This window comes from Vicugna pacos, chromosome 25, assembly GCF_048564905.1.
Source record: "Vicugna pacos chromosome 25, VicPac4, whole genome shotgun sequence".
NCBI lineage: Eukaryota > Metazoa > Chordata > Mammalia > Artiodactyla > Camelidae > Vicugna > Vicugna pacos.
This window is the reverse complement of record NC_133011.1, coordinates 22,488,719-22,509,072: the sequence shown is the minus strand read 5'-3', so window position 1 is coordinate 22,509,072 and position 20,354 is coordinate 22,488,719. Positions and strand designations below refer to the sequence as shown.

Below are 20,354 nucleotides of genomic sequence, written 5' to 3'. Positions count from 1 at the left end.
AAGCCTTTGTGTTTGTTATTAAGTTATCCCTATTGTGTTTTTTCTCTATTTTAAACAACACTGCAGGAATATTTTTGTAATAATTTTTGTGAAGATTGGTGATCGCTCTCTGAACTCTGAGGTGGGGCCTAACTCCAACAATAATGGCACATGCCAGTTTCATCTCTGACCCAGCTCTTGCTACATTAATTTCCTGATTTTCTTTCTTTGACTGTGCTTCCTCACTCTTAATCGTATCTGGATTCCGTCTTAGTCCTTTCAGACTGACATAACAAAATGCCATAGACCAGGTGGCTTAACAACAAACATTTATTTCTCACAGTTCTGGAGGCTGGGAAGTCCACAATCAAGGTACTAGCAGATCAAGATCTGGTGATGGCCCACTTCCTGGTTCATAGATAGCTGTCTTCTTGCTGTCGACTCACGTGGCAGAATGGGCTGAAGGAGATTTCTGAGGTCTCTTTTATAAGAATACTAATCCCATTCATGAGGGTTGCACCCTCATGACCTAATCACTTCCCCAAGATTCCACCACCAAATTCCATTACACTGGAGATTAGAGTTTAACACATGAACTTTGGTGGGGAAACAAACATTCAGACTATAGCATATACTCTCTCATCTCATGTTTTAACTGTTGTTTCATAGACCTATTCAGCCTTCATTGTCTCTAGGTATATAAAACAATTATTGTCTACTTTCTACTCTTTTCTGGAGTAAGTTTTCAAAAAACATTCTCCTCATTTACTTTTTACTTCAGTATAAGTCAGTATTGGCTAAGTTATGCTGCAGTAACAGGAACTTCAATTTCTTAGTGGCTTACTACAACAAGGTTTCATTTTTCACTTATTCTGTATAGCAGGTGACTGGGGCTCTGTTTCAAGTTGTTCTTACTCCAGGATACAAACTGATGGCATAGCCACCATCTTCCATAAGGTTGCTGCAATACAGGGAGAAGGAGGTTGGCACATTCACACACTAACTCTTAAATTGGCCTCCCAGAAGTGATAATATGACTTCCACTCACATTTCAATGATCAGAACATGTCACACCATCCCGTCTAACTCTAAAGGAGATGGGAAGTACATGTGCCTGGGAGAACAATCAGAAATACTTGGTAAAAAGCATTAATGATGCATCCAATATTTATCTCTCTTCCATTGTTTGCAAAAGTTTTGCAAATTTATAATAAAATATGGATGATGATAATAATATGTAACATTTACCATGTGCCAGGCATTTTGGTAAATGTTTTACATCTTTATCTCACTTAATAGTCATCTTTATTTTCTTCACAATGATTACCCTTATTTTAAAATTTAGACATAGAAAAAGCTAGTATCATGTCCAAGATTTCATAGCTACAAAATGGTAGAGCTAGGATTCTGATTCTAGAACCTACATGCTTGAAGGCTTCCTACGTTACTTTGTGTTATCTTTTAGATTCATAGTGGTAGTCTTCTTACTCATTTTTGAATGGGGCAATTCTGTCCAGAACTGCTGGCCCTAAACAACGCACAGGTGAGCTTCCTTCTGTGGTTATTTGGCTGCTACCTGGTTTCTCCCCGTGGAAAGTAAGTAGAAGCCTGGATGAAGCAACATCATATGAGCAAGTAAGTCTTTATCAACCTGAAAAAGGTAGAAAGGCCCCATGAGCCAGGGACATTGAAAACCTGGGTACTTTGGATAATTTTTCTCTGTTGAAACTACTGCAGAAGTGGTGTCTTCCCTGAGCTGGGGGAGTATCTAGTCCCTGGGGGAGGATTTTTCCAGTTCTGTATTGAGCTTCAGGCTGTTAGAAGTAATTCAGTTAAGAGAAAAAAAAGCCTTTGGCCTACGGGTTTTTTGCTTGATATGACTGCAAGTATATTCTCCCAAACAGCTGCCTTGCCTTGTTATTTCTAGTTGATTAATCTCCATTTCTCTCACAGTATGCATTTGCTTCTAGACCCTTCAAATCAGAAGAACTTCTCCCCCTCAAGCCCATATTCATTTGACTAGTGTCTCTATGAAGTTACCAAATGTGAGAAAAATGGCACGACAATTTCTCTTGTCTTTTTTTGCCAGCAGACCTGCGGCCTGTCCCTAGCTACGGAGAAATTGACTCCAGGTGTGGCCATCTTCCATCTGCTCTTGACCTGCTCACAAGCTTCGTCATCATTTCCCTCCTTTCCTTCCTGCAACTGCCTTAGAAGAAAGGTAGTTATTGCTTTTCACAGTTGGTACTGAAGCTGGCAGACATTCCTCACTTTGTGGTTCAGATGTGGTTGGCACCCTTCCCTGGTTCGCAGCGAGCGACTCTACGTTCCCACCCCTGCCCTATCTCCCTCCTCCGTGGTCATTTCCATGATTTTCCTTGGCAGTGGGGAGTGGAGACTGGGTTTATGTTGTCATCCTTCCTGTAAGTCTGTTTTCTATTTTTTCAAACTTTTTTTTTAAACTTAGCAGATGTTGCAAAGTTGCTTAAATTTGCATTTCTTGATTACAAGTTAGTTGGAACATTTTCCCAGACATTTGTTTTCTATTTGTATTTTCTCTTGTGTAAATTTTGTTTGTTTGAGACTTGATCGTTTAGCTATTGGAGTCCTACGGGTAGTTTCTAAAAATACATGTATGCACCGTGAGATCATTAAGGAATTATTCCTTTCTCTCATTTTTTGATGGAAATATTTTCTTTTTCAATTATGTTTCTTCCTCATTTCATGTACATTTTATAATGGCTTTTTGATTTTATTATCACTGTCCAGAATTGTTTTCCTTCCTAATCTGTTTACCTTTTTAGTGCCTAGCTCTTCTCCCTAGAATGTAAGCTCTTTGAGGGCATGGACCCTGGTGACCTGCTTACCACTGATTTTCTAGTACCTAGAATAGTACATGACACAGAGTAGTTGCTTAGTATGTATTTATTGTTTAAAAATATACTTGATTGCTTCCAGCCTTTCAAAGTGATCATCTCTTATTAATGGCATAAATGTTTAATCTGGTATTTTTCCAGATTATTTGATTAAATTAAAAGTACTTTAATTTTACCGGAACATATCTTTTTTCCTTCATACTATTGTCTTAACCCAATATGTTATGTTTTTCTCCCTTTCTTTGTAGGAAGTATTTAAAAATCATATATTAAATTATTGTGTTCCATGGATTAACTTTTCTAATTTTGAAATATTACCATATGGTTTCCATTATTATTGCTTAAAATAAGTTTTAAAATAAATCTCATAAATTTCATTTTTCCTCATCATTCTTTTAAGAATACTCTTTAATAATGATACTCATTTTTTTTATTTTAGAATCCTTGAGGGGTCATTACTGATGGCTCCTCATAATTGCTGCCATCTTTTCTAAATGTTGAGAAACTAGACAATTGTTAATTTGGTTGTGGATTAGCATCAAACTTACCTATTTGCTATTTCCCACATCCACCTTTCCCCACTTCTAAAACTCTAAAGATCTTCCCATCTCTGAACTTTTAAATCCTCTTCCACTTTTCATGATGGCTTGAATATTAATAACAGTAGCTTTGAGATTGCAACTATGAGTTTCTTTAGTATCCTGATATGCAGTTCTCTTTGTATTATTGATTCAAATGTATTAAACAAATAAGTGGGTTTTAAATTGTTTTCATTGATACCTTAAGTTGTCATTTCCACCCCATGGGCATTCCACCCTTCTAAAACTTTAATCATAGTTAATCAGAAAACTAACTCACTCCTCCTTTATATAATCTGTGTAGCCATTCATTTACTTTCTCCATTCATTCAATCAAAAAAATACTTATTTTCCAGATTCTGTGCTAGGCTCTGAGGTTATAGTGATGACTAGAATGGACTTTGTCCCTACTCAAGGAGATGTGTTTGTATCTCTCAACCTTATAATATCTGCAATAAACAATTTGATTCTTCTAAATTCTATTTATGGATTTTACAGAAAGAGCTCCTGGGAGCAGGTATGGTGGGGGGGGGTAGTGAAGCAGATGGGGGAGAGTTCATTCATCTTGAGCATCAGAATTACGAATACCAAAGACACTGTTTTAGAGAACTTGGAAGTTCATGTTGAAGATTTAGCCACATTTGCTGTTTATATAACCTGTTAAGAGAAGAAAATGAGTGAAAGGGTTGGGGAATACCCTCCTACACTACCCTTCTAGGAGAGGATGATAGATTCTTAAAATGGAATGGTAGAAAGGAAGCAAACAGAAAGCAGTAAAGCAGTTTCAACTGGTAAGGAACAGAGAAATGAATAGTAAGAATTAGGAGAGTAGAGGGAAGAAAGACTGAAGGAAAGATAAGTGGGAAAAGCACAACAGAGTTTCCTCTTGGAGATTAATTTCTTACCTCCTGGTGAATTAAGACCATCTGGTACCGACTGTGAAGAAGAATTCAAAGGTTCATACTTTTGGGAAGAACACAAGTAATTCCTCAAAAAGGAAGACATTCATCCAGGTGGTTGCTAAGTCCCTTCTATGGTGCTCAGACTTGACCGACCAAATATGGAGCTTTGTGATCTTGGAACATATACCTATATGTGGCAGAGGGTCTGACAAGGCTCACCAAGCCCACAAATTGCTACTGACTTATGGTGATTAACTGTAGAATAAATGACAAAATTGGGGGGAAAATAACTGAAGTATATCTAGAAATTCTACTGTTCTGGTTAGAAATCTGAAGGCTAGAAAACTCCAATGGTTTTGTCTTTTATCTCGTTCAATCACTTCTTCTAGTTATTTTTGGGACTGAAGAAAGAAAAGACCTCAGTGTTTAAGCTACATAAGAACAGGGACAGAGTGAGATGGTGATGGATTGGAGTGATGGTCCTGGCTGAGGGAACAAAAGAATATAGATGCCATATACCACCCAGCTGTATTAAATTTGGGCCTCTATTTTATCATAAAAAAGTTGAAACTGAGAGCCACTTAACATTGATTGTTTCTATCCAGTTGCATATTGGAATTATATTACCCTATAGATCAGAATACTCTGAGTCTAATGGCCTAGGCTCTGTTCTCCTTGGACAGTGCTTGGCTGGGCACTGGGCACTGCCAATATTGGCCTTTATGACTTCCTTTTTTGTTTGCTTTTGTTTGTTTTCATTATGAAAATAAACCATCCCCCCTTTTCCATCCCCAGGCCCAAGATTGACAAATCTCAGAGCTATGATAATCAAATAGGTTACCTCAAATTTCTGTTGGCTTAGAAGCTATCCTGCCTCCATCAAGGGTCTCCACGTAAGTGTGTTTTGACCAATAGTTCTATCCAAAGGGCCACTGTCCTACAGTGAAGGCCACCCACCAGGGGAAATCTTTATTCATATTCAACTATTGTGATTACCTATAAGAAATGATACAAATGAGATTGTAGAAGTTGAGGGGAAGTTGATTCTGTTTTCTAAAGATCCTTTAAACCTCAGACTCTTGCTGAAAACTAGAAGATAATTTGTCAGAAGATAAATATAAGAGTTGATATAGTTCAATGGCACAAAGCCTCTGAAAGGAAGATAAAAATGTCAAGATCAAAAGATTTGAAAGGCTATGGCTCTCATTGTATGGAAGGGGAAAAACTATCTTTTGGAGACTCCTGGCTCACTACCACTGCAGGAAAATCAGGTCATGCTGCACTTTAAAAACTCTTACATGACCTTTCTGGCCTGTCAAAATTAGTGAAGAAAATTTTAATGATGCTCAGATCTATTGACGTTTTATGTGCTGAACTTTCTTGGAGAAATCAGGGGACAATGTGCCATTATAAGTTTCAGTTCTATTACTTCTTACTGTCATAACTTTTGATCACACCTATTTTTTTCTTTGCCTTTTTTTTTTAAGAAATGAAATGCTTTAGAAAATGCCATCCTTGAGAGTTTTGGTTAATGTTTTTAGGGCTTGTCATTTTTATTAGTCATCAGATGGCTCTGTGTCATTTATGTCAATAGATGAGAGTAACTGACCAAGAAATTTCATTGACTGATAATGTGGATCCTTCATACACACACATCTAGACCTCTCTGCCATCATGGATTTTAGGATAAAGCTTTCCCTGACTCCTCATGTTCAGCCCCTGAGAAGTAACTTGCTCCATAGGAGTTCCATGATGTTTGACCTCTCTGCCTGAGGGAAATGAAGAATTACTTGTCTGTGGGTAACCACGAAATGGTCCTTTGGTGATGAACTCATCCAGAGTTGACTGGCCAATGTTTGTGTAATAGATACAAAAGGCCTCAAACACTGTGGGTGTGTTGAGAGGTATCTGGGAAATGTAATGTACTTTACATTACCAAGAAGTAATTTGATCTGAATAAGGCAACTCCAAAGAGAGCTCATTATGTTTCACCAAAGTGCAATTGCAAACTGTAATTGGATTTTTTTTTTTAAAGATGAACAGCAAACCCAGGGAAGTGGTGCATTTATCATTTTTGTCAATCCCTTTCTAGAACTTGAGCACTAGGGGTGACGGCAAACAGTGTCCCCCACTAAGATCTGAGAGTATTCCATAACTCAGATAGGGTAGCAGGCACTGCTGTTGCTCTCCTTCTGTACATAATAGCCCGTAATGTGTTTTGAGCAGAGGAGGCATTAGTCAGTAGACGTTTTTAGAAGGTTAATCTGAGAGCAGTGTTTGGAGAAGATTGGATGTCAGAAAAGAAATTTGAACAGGGCAGGATATGAGATTGTCATACTAGTCCAGAATTGTCATGTTGAGGGTCTGGACCTGGGTAGAGGTGGTGGGATTGGAGTGGAAGATGTGGGTATGAAGAATAAGTCGGTGCCACTGCACCCGGAGCACTTAGTAACTAGTTGTGTGATGAAGATAGTATGTGATGAAAACAGCCCTGGTCTAAGCATCAGAAAGAATAAAGAGGTTTTCAGAGCAAGGCTGAGGCTTAGTTTTCTATTTTATAAAAGGAAGGAATTGAACTACAATAATCTCTAATTCCTTTCCAGGCCTAACATTTTAAAATAGAAAGATTTTAAGGCATTGCCACTTTGCCCTTCATCCCTGTCAGGAGGCCTAACATCAGGAAAGAGTAAACAGTACAGTTGCTAGCTGATGTATCTCTGACTTCTCATTGGCACCCTGACTCCCCAGATGGATCCCTGTCTAACCGAAGCCCTGGGTCTTTACAGCCACAGCAACCCGGCTGATCCCTCTGCAGAGTCAAAAATCATCTGTCTTAGACGTACTTCTGTTGGTGGATTGTATCTTGTAAACTAATCTGTAGTAAGGAATAAATAGCCTGCCATGGCTGAAGAACTTTTTCTTAGAGATGGTAATATTGAATTTTTGTATATAGTTGGCCCAATTGTGATATTTTGAATATTCACATTTTCATTTAAACTTCTCAGAAACGCTGTGAGGTACATAAACATTCATGGTATCAGCATGTCTGTTTTACAGATGAGGAAACTGAGACTTGGGACAATTAAGTTGCACAAGATCACGCAGCTAAGAAGAGGCAAAGATAGACCAGAATACAGGCTTTCTTACTCCAAGTTCATTGCACTTTCCATTCTATTAGCATATTCATGGAAATGTTAAGTCCCTGGGCAAGAATAGAGAAGAAATATTTTGGAGCCAGGGGCATGTGAAACCATCCAGTGATCACCATTTGGTCTGTTTTTCTACTTTCAAATACATTCCCTGCAACCATCTCATCTGGCATAGTTCTAACACTGCTCTACCTAGTAATCCTCATAATGTAATCCTAGTAATGCTCGTAATCACATGTTCTCCCTGACCATCCCAAAGAACGCTTAGCGTATTAATGTTGTTAATTAATCTTCATGACATCTTAGCAAATGAAGCAGATTGCAAGTAGGATGTCCCACTTGGCTGACTGGGAAGCTGAGGTAGAGAGCAAGGTTATAGAGCTGCCTCAAGGTGAGAATAAATCAGCAGAGCTGGTGAGCCAGGAATAGCCTTTTCACAGCTGAAGCTTAAAAGTCTATTGGGAAGGGGCTTACGCCATTCTCCTTAGAAGATTACTGTTCAGGCACCAGAAAAGAATTGCCACTTTAAAGCCAAGCATTTCTTTGCTTTGTTATTTTTTGGTGCTTTTGAATTTGCTATTTCTCTTCCTTTGGGGTCCCCATCTTTTTGCAGGTGACTTCATCTTTCTCTCTTCTGGGAGAGCATACCTAATTGTCCTGCAGATGACAATCTCCTTTACCCCTGCAGTGTCACCTCCCCATCACCTTCTTTGAGACTGGGGCTCTCCAGTTTTTAATGGTGTCTCAGGAATTTGTCCCACAGTCCCTCCTTCCTTTACTCAGGGACCTGAAATGGAGTCTTGTCTTTACAGCACACGCTTCTCCATTGGGAGGAAGGGTGGGTGTTTGTTTTCCATGTTGTATTTCAATATTTTATTTTCATCAGAGAGAATATTGAGTGACTTCATCTCTTTGTGTTAAAAATGATGATTGTGTCTATAACCACGTGCTCAGTCCAAGCTCTGTGTGGTTTCTGCGGTTACTGCAGCACTGGGGACTGGCCCTAGTAGCAGTGACTGATTGCCCTGTGGCAAAGCTAAGGATGAGAGTGTTGTTTCTCTGTGGCAGGGAGTCTGGTTACACTGGGGGAACGGGAATGGGATTCCTGTAGGCTGACAGGAAGACCAGAGTTATCTGTGGGAAAAGGAATGATTATGTTGCTCTCTTGTTGGGAAATGTGGTTGCCTTTAACCTTGAGCCCAACCAAAGAATCCTGTTATGATTTACTTTGACGCTGGATTTAAACCCCCTACAATAATTAACTACCTTTCAAACATCACCAGGATGTGACTTATCAAAGTAATATTACTCTGATGGTAAAAGTATCCTTAAAAACCTAAGTCACTTAGCTTAGCAAAGATTCAAAGGTCAAAGCCCATGCCTAAACATTACCAGAATATTTGCTGTACCTCTTTCCAAAATCATTGTCTATGGCATGATGGTCTTAAAAGCATCATGAGACCCAGGCAGGTAGTATAGGCATGGGAAAGAGCCCACGTAATCTTTTTTTTTTTCCTACAAAGTATTTGCCCAATACTTATCTTCTGTGACTGGAGACAAATGAAATGGTAGAGGAGAAGATTAAAATGCTGGCAGAGTTCTTGCAGCTTCAAGGGCAGGCATGGGAAATAAATGCTATACTTGTTGCCACCTGCCATTCTCAAGTTCATGGCAGACATCACTAATGGATCACATCACTCTTCCTGCTGAACCTGTTCTCAGCTCATCATGGCACTAAACATAGTCACAATCAAGTTTCAGAGCTCGGTTCCCCAGTTGAAAATCTTTTACCCTCTCTTATTATAGAGTAAGCTGATTTACCTTGCTTTCCTCCAGAACAAAAGCAAAGGTACAAAGAAACAGGGCATGCATGGTGGGTAGGGTGGATGGGTATTAACATAATTAAGGTATTTTCCAAGAGAGCTAGGCTAATCTGAAGTCTGCAGCTTTGGTGGAATTATTTCCAAATTTAGGACACGTAAAAGTACTGCATCATTAATGAAAGAAATGCCATTTAAAACATCAGTGTTTTCCTTTTTGAATGAAAAGTTTGATAATACAGAGAGTTTGGGGAAGGACTGTGGAAACATGTAGTCTCATTCCCCTTGGGAATTATAGGCAGATACATATTTGGAGGGCAATTTAGAAGTATCCAAAAAATTAAATGCATGTACCATTTATCCCAGTAATTCCATATCTACAGATATCTTTCCGCAAGTATTTAAGAATATGTGTTTAAAGGATATGTGTGACTTTATAATATATTGATTGCAAAATGATTGAAACAATAAAGATAAAGGTTACCATCTATGTATCTCTCCAAAGAATGGGACAGGTACAAAATAGTAAATGGCATTGTTTCTTTACAGTTACTTGATTCCTTCTCATCCTAGCTATGTTCCTATGCCCCATTGTCTTCATGCTTGGTCATATGCCAAGCCTTGCCCATGGGATGTGAACGGGCACGATATTAGCCACACTCTAAAATGTGATTGCCTACCTGAGCTGGGACTCTTACACTCCATCTCTCTATCATGGGAGCATAATATCGCATAGTGGCTACTTTATTAGCCTGGGTTCCAAAATGAGAAAATGAATTAGTTAGAACTTACTGGAGCAGAGCTAGATGAACCCAACTACGTCAAGCCAAGCCCAAGAACCACAGCCAATCTACTAACTCGTATGTAACATACACAATAAGTAAGTACAAGCTGTATGCCACTGAGATTTTGAGGTTGTTACATAGCGTTACTGCAGCAAAACTTGACTGATACACCCAATGTAGGAAAAAAATGTCAGGAATATGCTAAGTGAGAAAAGCTAATTATGTAATCAACATACTCAATATGATTGCCATTTAAAATATCTATCTGTTTATCTATCATCCCTCCATACACCCATTTTTGCTTGTACATGTATAGAAAATATTGTGAAAGATACATAGAGAACCATCAACAGTAGACCCCCTCTGGAGTGGTTAAAGACAGGGGGATAGAGGGAAGAGGGACTTTGTACTTAATTCATATTTTTACTGTTTGAGTTTTTCACCAAAATGGGTTACTTTAATAATAAAAATATTAAGAAAAGTTTTCATTTTTAGTATTTGCTGTTTCTGGTATTTTTGCTCATTTTGAATACTGATTCTATTACGTTATCATATCTTTAGAATCCTGAGTTCTGGTGGAAAAAAAATCCACAAGAAATGCACAAGCTCTGATAAGGAAAACACAAGTGGGTTCTGCATCCATTCAACAGAGATGTAACTCAGCCTGACCTCAGAGATCAGTCCCCAAAACTGAGGAGGTCAGTGGAGAAGACTTGGCAGGGAGGGAGCAGTGATGAGTTGCTGCCTGGGTTTGTGTTTCTTTGTCATCAAGGCAAAGGCAAATACTGAAAAGTTTGAAGGCAGAGTGACAAATGCTCTCTCATTCTCTTTCTCTCTCTTTCTCCCTCCCCACTCCCCTTTCTATTAAGGCCAGAATTGTCTTTTTTTTCCTGTGAAAAGCAAGAAATCAAATTCATAGAGTGTTTAACTTTTTTTTCTAATTTAAAAATTTATGAAAAGACTGATCCCAGACCAAACGGAGAAGTAATCCTTTCCCTGCTCTATCCCAGGCCAGGAAAATCAGTCTTCCCTTTGTCCTGTTCCTCAGTGATTCTTTTGTGGGAAAGACAAAGATATCTTCTCCCCTGAGGCCCTTGTTTCACCGTTTCTTCTCGGAATATCTCTCCCTCACTGTTACCTTTTGCCTCATTAATTTCTGGTGGCCTTCACAGCTCAGATGTCACCTCACTTAGAAACCTGCTGTGTCCCCCAAGGCCAGGAGTCGCCCTCCTGTGTGTCCAGTGTCATCGTGTCTGTAACAGAAGTGCGGAGCCCTCACGTTCTGCTGTCAGTGCTCATTTACTTGTCTTTCTCACCATTAAGCTCTCTAAGGTCAGACACTCCGGCTTATTTACTATCATATCCCTAGGAACCCATCCTGGGCTTGGAGTGTAACAGGTGCTTAATAAATATTTGTTGACTTGATAGAAGTAAAAAAAAAAAGAGTGTGAATTTGATAAAGTCATCTGTACCCAGATGTTAATGTCTTGCCTTTTAGGAATTTCTGCCTTTTACTAGAAAAAGGCAGACAGGAATTTTGGATTTTTCCATTAACAGGCTGCTAGGGGGCCTGTTTTTTTCCAGAGGAGTCTTCCAATTCATAAGGTGACCAAGTGTCTGGATTTGGCTGGAACTGAGGAATTTCCCAGGATGTGGGACTCTAAGTGCTAATCTGGGAATAGGCTTGGGCAAACTGGGATGACCAATCCCTCAACTTTTAGATCAAACACATTAAGAATTACCAGGTCTTTTTACACACAGATCAAGGCCAATGACACCCTCCTCCTCTCACTAGAATTCAGAAAGACCACCACCATTAATATGCCATTGCCGATACACCCATTTCTCCCTGCCCGTCAGGGATCATCACATCTCATTTATAACTCACGTGGTTTCTCACTGGACACATAAAAGATACAGATTGAAACCTCCATCCCTTCCTGCTGTGTCCACAGAATGTTTCAGTCAGTGTGAGAAACTTATTAAGAGACTAGGTACTTAAGGGCAGGGGCTATGGCTGTTTTTATAGTGCCAGGAATAGCACTGAACCAATGTTCCTTTTTTATCAGAGTCTTTTTATGCCAGTAGTGTGATGAGAGAGAAAAAGTTTTCAAGATTATCAGGCATTCTCTGAGTTACCACAAGTTATACAGTCTGGCTAAGAGTCAAGGCCCCTTATGCAAACACATCTTAAATAGTCCTCCAAGAAATGTTTATATGCTGGAATTAAACAGACAAGCCCCTGCCTTTGTCAGATTTCTAGGTTTCAACCAGAAGTCAGACTGCCTTTGCCCAAAAAGCAAAGGGTTGGCTAAGGCAGCTGGTGGGCACAGCTGTGAAATACAGGAATTTCCAAATTCCAGACTCTTGTCAGGCAATCAGCTCTCTGGCTGCAGGCAGCTGTGCTCCAGCTGTGATGAAGCAGAAAGGGCTACCCCAGAAGACAGCTGAGACTGAACCCAGATCCCTGCTCCCAACTGCTCCGTCTTCTCCAGAACACTGATGTTTTCTCTGGAAGTATCAGATTACACCAAGTAGGGATGTCCTCCAACCTGTGGCTTGGCCAACCTTTGACCATTCCACAGTCTTCCTCTCTTGTCTATGCTTTCCTCTGAAATTTGTGTTCTGGACCAATTAGAGGCCTGGGTGAAAAGAGATAGAAAGAGCACATCAATTCAGAAAGAGCAGTGCCTGGACCATCTATCTGCAGACATCATTGAGCTCCTGCTCTCACTTACGGTTCTCTGTGGCAGTGGGCACACCATAAGCTGTTATATCTCTTTGCTCACTTCTATCTACTGAGTGAGGCTCTTGAACTTTGTTATTGCTACCATTTGTTATTGCCAACCCTTTTCTTTTCGGGCAAAAGCAGTCTGACTTCTGGCAGAAACCTAGAGATTTGACAAAGACAAGAGCTTGTCTGTTTAACTCCAGCGTATATACATTCCTTGGAGGACAATTTGAGATGCATTTGCATAAGGGTCCTTGACTCTTATGCAGTGTCTACCTAATGATTTTGTTTGTCCTTGGGAAGAATAGCGAGGTGGTGTGTTTCTAGGTAGAAGAACATTCTACAAAAGGGATGTATTCAAAACACCTTTTAAAAGATAACACGTTGACAGGATGATTATGAAAGCTGCGATAATAAGATGTTAGCAGAAGCAGTATAAATGTAAGATAGTGAAACACAGAGAACAGGAGGCACAGGGAAGGGCATTAAGGACTGACTGTGTAGCCCATCCCTTCCTCCTTTCCCTACCCCCACCTTACACTTGAGATCCTGATGTTACAACCTGGATAAGCCTCTTATTCCAGGGGTGCTTATGATACCTGCCTTTACTTGCTTTTCCTGTGGCTCTTGCGAAGAGGTGACCCCTTAGAATGGGAGTGATAACCAACCATGAATGGTGCCATGGCAGGCAACATCTGTCCCTACAGCAAGAGAAAAAGGAGTATCTCCTGCTCCAGCAGCTATGGTTGAGTAACAAACCACCTGAAAACTTAGTAACATAAGGCGACCTTTTTTTTTCCCTCACATCTTCTGTGGGTCAGGAGTTAGGACAGAGCAAAGCAGGAATGACTTGTCTCTGTTCCACTATATCTGGCACCTCAGTTGGGAAGACCTGAAGGCTGGGAGTGATGTGATAGACGGAAGCTGGAACCATTTGGTGGCATTTTTACCTACATCTTTGGAGGTAGATGTTGGCTGTTGACTAAGATCTCAGCGGGGCTGTTGGCTGGGGCACTATGTAAATCTCCTCTCCATGTGGTTTCTCAGCACGGACTCATCAGAGGCTCCTTAACACATGGTGTATAGTTTCCAAGACCGAGTGTTCCAAGACAGCAGGAGTGCCTGACATTTTTGATCTGTCCTTGGAGGTCACTTGTGTCTTTCCATATTGGTTGAGACAATAACAAAGTTCTATCCAGGTTCAAGGTGGAGGAGACATAGACTTCATCACTTGACGAGGGGAATTTTAAGGTCAAGTAAGATGAGCATGCAGGATGGTAGGTATTGTAGTCATCTTTCAAAAATATTATCTGCTACATCTTCCTAGGTTAGAAGTTTGAGAAAGGTGGTTAGAATTTAGGCAGGGTTGGGGGACTGGAAGTCATGATTTTTTTTTCTTTGAAAATTCTTCTGACTTTCTGAAAACGTTCTACTGATGAAGCCTCCATACCTTCGCCCTTGGGTTTCACTCTGCCATGAATGCACTTTCCTGTCTTCTTTGTCAGATGTACTTTGATTTAATGTAGCAGACATAATTCCATTGGTAAGTCATTTGTATAATCTTCTCTGGTGAACCAAGATAGAATTAATCACACACTTCTCTGTGCTCCAAAGAATAACTAATATGTAATAAATACTTCTCTATAGACCAGACACAGTTCCAAGTGATTTACATGGTTTAAGTAATTTATCCTTCCCAGCAAGCCTGTAAGATAAAGAACGTCATTATTATTTTAACTTTACAGATGAAGAAACTGAGGGACAGAAGGGTTAAATAACTTGGCTAAAGGCATACAGCTTAAAAGTGGTGGAGCCGAGGTTTAAGGCAGAGCCAGGCAATATACCACACCTAGAGAGACTATGGGGAGAAAGACTTCAGAATGATGTTTATAGAAAATATTTACTAAGTAATTTGCCCAAAGAGTGTAGGTAGGAGGTGGAAGAAAATTCCTGAAACTTTGGTCAACTCAGTCCTTTCAGTAACCTTAGACACCTCTCTCCATCATGGTGTCCAGTGAATCAAAGGTTCAGTTTAGATCAGACATTGAAGTACTATCAGGAAATTTTTTTCCAACAATGTAAACCTAATTTTTAAAAGAGGAGCATGTAAGAAGCCTGAAAACCCACAATTTAAAAATTAGTATTTGATAAATATTTCTGTCAAGTCTGGGAAGGGTTAAGGATGTGATTGTTTTTCTCCTCATGGAAGAGAAGCAGAATTTTAAATAGCTCCTCTTCCCCAGCTTGGCAGTGTTCTGGCTTTGGAGGATGCCTCTAATTGCTCAGAAACACAGCCTTCTCTCCTTGAGAATCCTGGCAAATGATTTAGGCACTTGATTTTTCACTTTGCAGCCTTCCTTGCCTTCCCCACCATCCTTCCGCCCAACACACGTCTGTGCATTCACTAAGCATGAACGTGGGTTTACCTGGCCTGACTTCAGGCACCCTTTTTTGAAGAGTTTCTAAAGTAAAAGGGCAAGAGATATTCCAAGGTTATTGGTCATTCTTCATTTTTCTTGAGAGAAAATAATGTTAACTGTAGTCTGATTACATGAGTAGTTAGCATCAAATATGCAAATTCCTGGTTTGTTTGGAGAGAGTGAGTACTCAAGATGCCAGGGATTGCTGGGGATCCAGGGAGGGGAAACTCAAACTCCTCTGATGCAGAGATTTCATCCAAATGTAATCCCAGACTTTTACTTCTTGTAAGAGGCTTTCCAAAGCCTGTGTGGTCCCATTTTTCTACTGCCCTTAACTGCTATGACTGCTCCAGTCCTGAACTCCCCATCCAATGTCTCTAAGGAGGTTATGGGAAGCCATGAATTGTTTCTAACTTTGGAAATCCAACTCTCACTCCCGGTCAGGGGACTGCAGAGTGATCTGGCGTCTAAGAGACAGGTTTAAATGGTTACCCGAATCTGTGCTGGAGGAGGTCATGAAGAGGAAGTGCCAGCCAGTTGACACTGGAGCTAGACCTGGGCAATTAGAGGTCTCTTACGCACTGCCCTCTTCTTGGAATGTGTGTAATGCCCACAGTTCCCACAGTTCCCTCAGTGGAAACGGTTCCAAGGATGTAGGCTTGAGAGAGTAAGGTACTGTTGAAACCTTAAGGATGGTATATGTGAACCCAGTTAAGGCCTCTATATAAACTTAAGATTCTGGTGGACAGCTGCAGACATCTGTTCTTCTTGTGTTGCCCGGGACAAGCCTTGTACTGAGTTCCCTTGCTTGTTTAAATTGCCACCTACCAATTTGGAGTGGCCCACTTCTTTCTTTAGTCCCTCCTTGCCCTCCAATGTCTGAATACTGCACTATTACCCTATTATTCATCTTTTCTTTTTTTCATGGAGGTACTGGGGATTGAACCCACTACTTTGCGCATGCTAAGCACATGCTTTACCACTAAGCTATACCCACCCACTCCCCAACAATTCATCTTTCTATAGCCTCACTTTCTACGATTTGCCTGTGATTGAACAGTGGAAGTATGCAGAAATAATGGTTCTATGCAACTGTGGGGTTTTGAGATGGAATATGTAAGAATTTAAGATTTACAGAATTTTCAATAAGTATTCCCTGAGGGACCCATTAGCCTTCAAGACTGATCTGTAGAGACCAGCATTTTCTTCTTGGTGAGTTTCCGTCTACCATTGACAGTCTCAGCCATTTTTGTATGCTCCTTTTCTGGGTCTTTGTGAATGGATTGATTGGAAATGTGTTCTTTGGTCTAAATATCATCAACATACTTTTGTTTTCTGTCTTATTTTTTTTTTTTTACTATTCTTTTGAACCTCAAAAAGAGTGTCAGATCCATCATACTGGCTCTGCATGTGGCTATTTCATGCTCAACTCAATCCAAAGATCCGGTTTTGGATAAGGGACACATGGCAAGAAATGTAAATTGCTGTACTCTGCTCCTCGGCCATCAAACGTCCTTTGTTAACATTCTCATTTTCCACCAAATGAGCTATTGTTGCTACAAGTCAGTGGTTCCACTACAGAATCTGTAGCACAATAAACAAAGTGTAAAATGTATGTAATGAGGACTGCCTCTAATTTCCCTTAATTGCACATTGAATTACAGCCAGCTCGACCCTGACACCAACATTACTTCCTCAATACATAGCCTTGATGTACAGCAAATTTTTCTTCTATGACAGGTTTATTTCTTTGTTGAAGAACTGTTTAAGAGGTATTTCATTGTGTGTTGCAAAGATATAATTGGGCTCTGGCTGGTTTAGTCACTTAATAGGTATGGTAATAATTATATGTCACTTTTTAGTATACTGGCTCCTCATTCCTTTCCGGGTTGATTGCTCTATCTAGGAGGCATCAACTGGAGTCACTCCAAAGTAATATCTGTGGGTAGATGAGCTGCAGATTTATTTCTTCCTGTAAGTTCAGGGCTTCAGGGGGGAGGGTATAGCTCAAGTGGTAGAGCACATGATTAACATGAGGAGGTCCCCAGAACTTCCTCTAAAAATAAACCTAATTAGCTACCCCTACTAAAAAGAAAGAAAGAAAGAAAGAAACAAACCAGGCCCAAGAAGACCTAAGCAGACATTTCTCCAATGAAGACACATAAATGGCCAAGAGGCACATGAAAAGATGTCAACGTCGCTAATTATCAGAGAAATGCAAAGCAAAACTACAGTGAGGTATCACCTCACACCAGTCAGAATAGCTATCATTAAAAAGTTCACAAATGATAGATGCTGGAGAGGATGTGGAGAAAAGGGAACCCTCCTCCACTGTTGGTGGGAATGTAATTTGGTGCAGCCACTATGGAGGAGAGTATGAAGGTTCCTTAACACACTAAATACATCTGGAGGAGACTCTAACTCAAAAAAAAAAAAAAAAAGGTCAGGGCTTCAGTATGTTCAAAGAAGAATGGCAGCTTCATCTCAAATAAGGCTAAAAAAGGAAGGTAGTGAAATTTATGAATAAAATTATTTTTCCTTAAGGTACTTCTCTTGAATGGCAGGGAAAATCTGTAGCAGTATTAACTACTTACCAACTAACTGTGAGACACAAAAAGAATGGTGTGTTTTGGGCTTAAGTTCCCAGACAAACATGGTTCTGGGTGACATCACTTATGGCATATCATTTAATCCAAAATTATTTTTTATTTTATATTTTGTACCACTCCAACCTTAGTCCTAACTGGTAACCCATCTTGAGTACTGTTTTTCTTCTTGTCCTATTTTTTGCGTCTCCACTTGCTTTCTCAATTGTATGTTGAACTCAAGCTGTATTCATCATAAAATTCAGAAATATAAATGTTAAGTACTGAGGATTGGGTAGATTTGAGAGAAGAAAAGATGTGGAAGTTTGGAAGGGACAGGTGATTTGGGCATAGCACAGTAGGACTCAGTGAAAGAATCCCCAACAGTGAGCTAATCTGAAGGGACATTGGCTCAGGTGATAGCAAAGCGACATCGTTTGAACAAGCATAGCACGGTAACATTGGTGATGACACGAACAAGGCTGGCTGTGGTCATCAAGGGTGGCTGCTTCAGTGACCCTGTGGCCCCACATTTACCCTCAGCATTAGCAACATCAACAGCAGAGCCTTTGTCAAACAAAAGCAGTTGCCATGATGCCTTCAGTGGGTACCAATGGCATGACTGACATTTTTAGTGTCAGGAGTGACAGAAGGTTATCACCACAGTAGTTAAACAAAGTGGGGAGGAAATGAGCTGAAACACTGTGGTCTTCAATTAAACTAGTGTTCCAAGGAAGATACCCACTGTAGATTGTCAATGGCTGAGCGTCAGGTATGGGGTGAAGAGGCTGTTATTCCAGAAGAGTTGATAGGAGTAAAGTCAGAGAGGACTAGTATATATCTGGTAAGGCTGTTCTATTAAATGCAATAGAAGGGTGTAAAGCAGGTAAAACAATGCCGGCACATATTACAAATTAGCTACTTCTATTAATATAATACTTTAACAATATTATTGTAATTCCTCTTGTTAAGTACTTAGTAAGTTCAGGGCCTTAAGTCTTTATTTGTATAATACAGACATTTTTAATGGCACAATTTTAGTTTATATACTGTTACAGACTGAGTTGTACTCCTCCCCTCCAAATGCACATGGTGAAGCCCTAACTTCCAATGGAGCTGTATCTGGAGATGGAGGTTTCAAGGAGGTCGTTGGCTAAATGGGGTCCAAAGGGTGGGGCCTTAATCTGATAGGACTGGTCTCCTTATAAGAAGAGACACCAGAGCTCTTTCTCTCTCTGCTCACACAGGGAAAAGCCCAGTGAGAAGCCAGCACCTGCAAGCCGAGAAGCGAGGTCTCCCCAGAAACCAACCCTGCTGGCACCTTAATCTTCAAGCCTCCAGAATTGTGAGAAAATGAATTTCTGTTGTGTAAGCCACCCAGTTGATGGTGTTCTGTTATGGCAGCCAGGGTAGACTCATACATACACTAAAAACAAACATAAAAACCAACCCTTCCCCCCAAATGCTTTATTTTCCATAATTCAGTTTATTTTCTGTGACTTGACTTCTTGCTCTCCTGCCCAGCTGGTGGGAAGAACACCTGATCTTGCCAGTTAGCGTTTTCTCGGCTTTCCGGCTTAAGACAAACGACTGCATTAGTTACTCCCCTCCTTTGTTTTCCCGAGGTGGCACCTGGGAGCAGAGGAACTCTTACTTCTTCTTGCGGTGCTGGGGCGTGAGGTCCTTCTGGTCTCCTCCTGGGAAGGGGTTTGTACAGTCTCTCAAGCACTTTTACCTGCAGCTTTCCTCGGTCTCTTCTACTCCAGCATCCAGAGACTCAGGTCATCTGTAAAAGGCATGGCGATCTCTGGGGAGGCAGGGAATAAGCATGTTACTTGGTGTCCCTTGACTCTAACTAGAGGTTTTTAGATTTCCCCCCAACACTAACCTCAGAGGAACAGGGAGATGGGGTCACTTATATCTGTCCTCTAGCTTCGCTTCTCCCCCTATTCTCAGGCTCTATCTGCTCATTTTCCACTTAGACTCCAGTGACAGAACCCGCCCTTCAGTGCAATCCTCCCCCTTCCCCACCTCAAAGCTGATGCTAAAACCCTGGGCTCTCGTCTTTCTAGCTTTGGCTCTTGCTTTATAAAGCTCAGCTTTTGGAGTTCAAAGAAAACGCCTCATCAAAATCCTAGATTCTGAAAATTAAAGGCACTTGTCTGTAGCCTATTGTCCTACAGTGAACAACAACAACAAATCTACATTTTTAAACTCAAAAGCCAAGCAGTGATTTATGTGATCTAGGATATTCTATCTTCCCCCTACAAGAGCGAATGCCTCCAGGGTAACAGGGAAATGAGCGATAATTAAGGCTTTAAAAGGAAAGACAATATATTGATTCCATATTTTCAAAATACTCCCCGTGCTGTACTTTCTTGTTAGTAAATCTTTCCACACAAAGTATCTTTACCTTTATCTTGCTATAGCCCTCCCTTCAAAGCCTTTGGGAGCTAAGGTCTGTCTAGATTCCCTTTTGAACCCCTCACTTCTCCACTGAGTTCAATCAGTGATAGCAAGCAGAGCTTT

General features: G+C 40.4%; 1 long non-coding RNA gene across 2 annotated transcripts; it reads left to right on the top strand.

Moving 5' to 3' along the window:
* The first annotated feature begins 1,464 nt into the window (after positions 1-1,464).
* On the top strand, positions 1,465-19,274 carry LOC140689117 (uncharacterized). Of its 2 annotated transcripts, XR_012063997.1 has the most exons (4): positions 1,465-1,614; positions 2,069-2,200; positions 10,651-10,787; positions 19,073-19,274. It is a non-coding gene; the product is annotated as an uncharacterized lncRNA (long non-coding RNA). The 2 variants fall into 2 exon arrangements; XR_012063998.1 differs by lacking the exon at positions 10,651-10,787.
* Positions 19,275-20,354: the final 1,080 nt, after the last annotated feature.